Genomic DNA, 7,029 nt, shown 5'->3' with positions numbered 1-7,029 from the left:
AAATTTATTTCTCTAGAACTATTTTATCTCTCTCTCTCTCTCTCTCTCTCTCTTTCTCCCTCTCTCTCCATATGTGTGTGTGTGTGTGTGTATCCACCTTTTTATTTTTACAGACTGTTGTACTGTTCATATTGGTTCTTATACAGATTTCTTTGTTGTGTTAACAATAGACCTTACAAGCCACTCAATATAAAGGTATGAAGATATCACTCAATCCTTTTTCTGAGTTTAACATAGGAAATACAAGAGGAAAACCAAAAAGTAAGCCAACAACTTGAAGAACTTTAAGAACATGATCATTCCTTCCAGCTAGGATATACATCAAGAACCAGAATATAACAGCAACCAGTCAACCCTCTTGGCGGCCTCACCCAGTCTCTACACTTAAAGGGTTACTCTGCCCTGATTTCAAATATCATACATGAGTTTTGTATACATGTGAATTTTATAGAATTTTAGTATATGGGCTGCCAAAGCGAGCACAAATTTTATAGAATTAAATCCTATATTAGCTATGACCACAAAAATTCTGCATGATGAACTATTCCTAAATCCAATGGCTTCAGAAAATGAATGATTATTCTCACTTGCTCTTCAGCTTGGGGATATATTTGAATTTCAGACATTTCTGTTCATTTTCTACATTGATAGCACAGTTTATCACAGGGATCAACAAAGTTTCCCAAAAAGAGCAAGGTAGTAGTAATTTTAGAATTTGTGAGTAATTCAGGCTATACTCAACAGGGCTATTTTTGCATTAAAGCAACCAGACATGGCACAACCATGACTGGGTGTGACTGGGTTAGAAATTCAGGCAGTGGGCTAGATTGGGACCACAAGACATAGTGTGCCAACCTTTGAGTATACTGAGATTTCACATAACCTCCAAATTGCAGTGGCATAGCATAACCAAAGTCTTACTTCTTACTTACAGAAATAACCAACAAAGGCTAAGGGTCAACCTTCTGTAAACTCCACACTTTGACAATCACTTGAAGCAAACATGGCTGCTAGGTACCACTCACAAGTGAGGCACATGCCTTTCATTCATACACTTCTGGCCAAAGCAAAGCAAATAGGCTTTGCCTCACTTCAGAAAGTAGAGGGAAGTGAGATCCTCTTCAGTGCTAAGATGGAAAACGGGTCTAAAAAAGTCAACAACAGGAGTCACTGTGCACTTACTCCTCATGTAGGATCTCTGTCCTTAGTGTGCTGTACATTGAGATTTAATGCTCTAACTAGTACTCAAACAGTATTTTTCACTTTATGTTTCTGTGTGGGAGCAAACTGTTGAAATCTTTGCTTGATGTATGCTGAACTGATCTTCTGTATATAAAGAGAAACGAGGATGAATCTTGATGTGAATGGAAGGGGAGAGGGAGTGGGAAAGGGGAGGGTTGCGGGTGGGAGGGACGTTATGGGGGGGAAGCCATTGTAATCCATAAGCTGTACTTTGGAAATTTATATTCATTAAATAAAAGTTTAAAAAAAAATAAAAATAAAAATTGTGCCACAGCTGCACAAATGGTCAGCTAATACTGGGGAAACCACATGCATCTTTGCCAAAATGCCAGACACATCAGCACAGATTTGGGCTCTCTGGGTATGTGGGTATGGGTATGGTGAACTCTTTTCAATATTTGTGAGTACAGAGGATCAAAGCAATTTGCTCTTACACAGGATTGTAACAGCTCACATACATTCTTGCCCCCAGGATATGTCAACTCCCTGGCTCTCTGTCACAATACATTCTATAAATACTTTGATCATCTTGTTATCCAGCCAAATACCCTGCTTGGCTACCATATTGATCATATTATGCAAAAATGCCCTAGTGAGCGGAAAGTGGCAAGTATTTTGGATGCCATGGTAAAGTACACAACATGCCACAGGGCACACGTATACCTATAAAATTCAGACCCCTGTCACTTTCACAGTGTTGATAAAATTCCACTAAACTGGGACACTCTGTGATCTCCGATCTAAGGAAAAGGACTAGTTATTGAATCATATACCCTCTCAAAAAGAGAAACATGTCACCACAGGCTCAGTGGTTTTAAAACTGTAGATTTTGGAGGGAGCGTATACCACAGTTGTGCATAGTGCTCTGATGCATTTATGGAGTGTTTTAAAGGCTAGTGGTATGAGGGGCACAGAGAAAGAGAATCCTGTCCCAGGTGCAATCTACAGGATCTGACAGACGCAGTGGTGCTGGAGGTATTTGTGGTAGATAAGGTAGTGTAGAAAGCTCTGGTAACCAACATGGAGCATCACTATAGTGAACACTAGGCTATGGTACAAGAGACTAATAGTTGAGGAGCAGCTTCTGGCATCCTCCCTGGCCCTAGTAGACAATTGAATGCCGAACCACGGGATGCTCATAATAAGCTGGGTAAAGTCCAATACACAAGTTACAAAGTTGGACAGGTGTATCACAATTTATCTCACAATAGAAATTATACATTCAGAATTTGTTCTGAGGGGATCCAGATGGCCCCAATCTTATGTGAATAGACACCTGCAGTCTCCATATTTTCAACAGCGTAGCAATAATGAGTGACCCCCAACACACCACAGCAGCCTCCTGGGGCATTCTCTCTAACCTGATAACAAAGAACCAAAAAAGAGAGAAAAAGAAAAAGTTAGTCTTACATCTAAAATAGGTTAGCCTAATATGTTGGTAAAAATAGAATGATCTGTTGCTGCCTTACTCAGGGATGACCTCAAAGAACTATGGTGGAAAGAAATCTATTTGTAGAGCTACAAGCTGGAGACTTGGTCAGTCTTTTGTATGGAGAAAAAAGTAACCTCAATGAAGAGTTACATGAATTCTTGGAAGTAGCATAGACATACCTGATTATAAGGACCTAGAAATACCAACACTGAGAAACTGGAAACAAAGATGAGGAAAATAGAATCAAAAAGAAGACTCACAAGTGTGGGAATAATCAAATCCTTCTAGAACAACAGAAATTCAACAACCAGGCAGACAGTATTAATTTAGGGGTAAACATTTGTATCAGACAAACTCTGTCCTTGGCTATCTAAGGTCTTGCATGTTTGGCCCATAAATTAAATAGTGAAGATGACAGAGATGGAGACTGTGTATAAATTCAGTAACTATGGCTCCTTCACACCAGGATTCAACAATTACTGGGGCTGGCATTGTGGCATAGTGGGTAACTCTGCCTCCTTCAGTGTTGGCATCCCACATGCATGCTAGTTTGAGTCCTAGTTGTTCCACTACCTACCCAGCTCCCCATTTACATGCCTGGCTTAGCAGTAGAAAATAGCCCAAGAACTTGGGACCCTGTTAACTATATGGGAGACCTGGAAGAAGCTCTTGGCTCCTGGCTTCAGTCTGGCCCAGCGCTGGCCATTGCAGCCATTCGAGGAGTGAACCAGCAGATAGAAGATATCTCTGTGGGTGTGTGTGCCCCTCCCTATCTCTCTCTAACTCTGCTTTTTAAAAATAAATAATGAAAGGACTAAGTGTCAAAGGGAGCACATAAACAAGTCTAGTACCTGCTAACACTAACCGATAGAATAAATAAAGGGGAGAGTGATCCAACATGGGAAGTGAGATACTCAGCAGACTCATAGAATGGCAGATGTCCTAAATAGCACTCTGGCCTCAGAATCAGCCCTAAAGGCATTCCGATCTGGCTGAAAAGCCCATGAGAGTATTTCAGGCATGGAAAGCCAAGACACTCTGGCAAAAGATCTCTATGATTGAGATCCCAGTGGAAAGAACAGGTCTTCAAAGAAGGAGGTACCTTTCTCTGAAGGGAGGAGAGAACCTCCACTTTGACTATGACCTTGTCTAAACAAGATAAGAGTCAGAGACCTCAGAGGGCTTCCATAGCCTTGGAAACTCATGACTGGAGCATAGGGAGATTACTGATGCCATAGACAGGAGTGTCATTGGTAAAGTCAACAACAGGAGTCACTGTGCACTTACTCCTCATGTAGGATCTCTGTCCTTAATGTGCTGTGTATTGAGATTTAATGCTATAACGAGTACTCAAACAACATATTTCACTTTGTGTTTCTATGGGGTGCAAACTGTTGAAATCTTTACTTAATGCATACTAAACTGATCTTCTGTAAAAAAAAAAAAAAAAAGAAATTATCAATTCCCAACTTGACTCTCACTGGGATTAAACATGGCAAAAGGTCTGATCTGATTTCATCATCATTAAAAAAAATCATCTATTATTTTTCACTTTATGTTTCTGTGTGGGAGCAAACTGTTGAAATCCTTACTTAATGTATACTAGCTGATCTTCTGTATATTAAGATAATCGAAAATGAATCTTGATGTGAATGGAAGGGGAGAGGGAGTGGGAAAGGGGAGGGTTGTGGGTGGGAGGGACTGTATTGGGGGGAAGCCATTGTAATCCATAAGCTGTACTTTGGAAATTTATATTCATTAAATAAAAGTTAAAAAAAATATTTGTTTATTCGAAAGAGTCACAGAGGAGGTGAGGCAGAGAGAGAGAGAGAGAGAGAGAGAGGGAGGGAGAGAGAGAAAGATCTTCATCATTAGCTGGTTCACTCCCCAGATGGCCACAATGACCAGGGCTGGGCCAGACTGAAGCCAGGAGCTTCTTCCAGGTCTCCCACATGGATGCAAGGGCCCAAAGACTTGGGCCATCTTCCAGTGCTTTCCCAGACACATTAGCAGGAAGGTGGATTGGAGCAGAACCAGTGGCCAAATGGGATGCTGGCGCTGCAGAAACAGCTTTACCCACGATACCACAGCACCAATCCCCATGTAAGTTTTTTTTTTAAACAACCCTCAATAAAATATGTTTTTCTCAATTCTTGTTTTCACAAATTTTGTTAGGGATCTTATCTTATTGTTGTAAGGATAATATATTTTTAATAATTTTTTGTGTAAGTATGGACACGAACATGAATTTTTTTGGTGGTTTCCAGAATTTGGCATTATTTTACAGTACCAAAATCATTTGGAGCCATTTTCAGACAGACAAAATAGAAACTCTGTCAAATCAATACTGCATCGCAGCTTAGTCCATTGAAGAAGCCACACCTGTGCTATAACAGATGCTTCTACATTTTACCTGCTTTAGGACAGAATCCTTTCCCTCTTGGTCTCACCAATTTCATTAGATTAAAACACCACAAACTGGCTTTCTCCAAATGACTCCCTAAGTCTGGAGTTCGGTTAGAATTTTATGCCCACATAAACCAAATCTGTAGCTATACTATTTGGGCCCTGCCATAATACATGATACAACACAAAACAACATTATAGGGAGAACTCCAGGATGTTATTTCAAATTATGGAATATTCAGTTTAGAATCTTAGTGTCACGTGGACAGATGGCACAGATATTGTAAGGATCCGGTTCTTGAGCAGCAGAAGCACACAACTGCAAAGTCTCTGCTGATTAAAAGATAAAAATACTAAATCGAGTTCTCTGTATCAATATCACAATGTTTGTTGCAACCTGATCCTTCACAGGGTGTGGGGTGGTTTGGTTAAATTGGAACAGAACGTGGTAACCTGCCAATCCTGAATAGCCACTCCAAGAATGGAAGTTAATACATGATATTAGAAAGATGAAGGGGGAGGAATAGTTACTGGTATAGTGCCCTTCAATCCCTCCATTTTGATTACAAAAGCAGACCTTACAATACTAATTTACTACAATATGTGTTATTTGCTGAATATTAAATTTATCTTAATTCAGTAATGTACATCCTTCCCCATAGATGTCATTTTTCTTGGGCTTCATTCCCTGAATTCAAACTCTGATCTTGTCATCCTCTTACAGATGTCTCCAATGTCATCACAAGTTGTCTCAAAGTGAATAATAGCATCATATGTGCAGAAAATAAAGATCTGGCTTTCTTTTCCCAAACCTTGCCAGTACATGGAGATCACTGATGCTAACAAATTTCTGTTCAGTTGGTTCCAACAGCTCCAAAGCTGGTCTGACTTCTTTCTCAGGTTCCTTGCTTCCCACAGTTGTACTAACCATGGCAATGTACTTCCTTGTGCTGCCACGTTGTGTGCAGAGGAAATCAGGCACACTTTCGGTTGACTTGGATTTGTCGAATAATGATCGGGCAGGAGTTGGCGTCGTTGGTATTCTTGATGGGCTGGCTAAGGATGCAGCTAACTCTGATTGCCTGGCCTGCTTTCTCCACCCGATCTTTTACGTAGCTGGAGTCCCAGATGAGCTGCTTACACTGAGCAACCCCTCCTTCGGATTTTACACCAACCACTTTCCCATTCTGCACAATGACTCCTTCCATAGGTTTATTTAGCATGTAGGTACCACGGTAAATAGCAGTTGGGCTTGCAAATCCTTGAGGCAGTTCCCTGAGGCCATCGAGTAGATAAAGGTATAGGCTTTTGCTATCTCGCCAAAGACTCACCGTAAAGTTTAATTCTATGAATGGTTTTACAACACGGTTGATCTAAGTAGTCATCAGTTCTGTGGAGGTCAAGAGCATGACCTGTAAAATCGATAACATCCTGACCCAAATCAGATTTCTTATACATATCTTGCATTGCAGTCTTCAAAAGGTCTAGCATTTTTTTTCATCAAAGTTGGCAACATGTACCAAGAATTTTCTGAAGCAACATTTTTCAAACAGTCCCATTAAGCTAGGGCTTCTGCTTCAGTGGAAGGAACTTTGTAGATCTTTCCTCCTTTTTAGGCAAAGCTTCCTTCCGTCACTTTGAAATCCAGATGAGTGACTTCTGTATGAAGTAGCATCATAACCAGCTGACCATTAGTCATAAGGAACTTGGGAATCAAGTCAACATTCCAGTCTTTCTCTCCGCATTTATGATGGTGGTGATCCTGATATTTTCAATCTTCTGTATAAATCTTCCAGAGGTGTTATAGATGCACTTTTTTCTCCATAGTATGGGTTTTGATCCATGGGAAGAACTTTCTTTGCATTCACTGACCTGATACCTGACTTGATGCATTCCTGCAGGCCAGTGCCCAGTAGGCAGGCAGGGCTAGGCAGATGACCAGAGAAAGG

General features: G+C 40.6%; 1 pseudogene; it reads right to left on the bottom strand.

Moving 5' to 3' along the window:
* Positions 1 to 5,711: 5,711 nt before the first annotated feature.
* Positions 5,712 to 7,029, bottom strand: part of LOC100341548 (rab GDP dissociation inhibitor beta-like) — a 201,749-nt pseudogene continuing 200,431 nt past the window's right edge.

The sequence above is a fragment of the Oryctolagus cuniculus genome, chromosome 13 (assembly GCF_964237555.1).
Source record: "Oryctolagus cuniculus chromosome 13, mOryCun1.1, whole genome shotgun sequence".
NCBI classification, from domain to species: domain Eukaryota; kingdom Metazoa; phylum Chordata; class Mammalia; order Lagomorpha; family Leporidae; genus Oryctolagus; species Oryctolagus cuniculus.
Note: the sequence above shows the minus strand (reverse complement) of the source record. Positions and strands in the feature narration are given on the sequence as shown.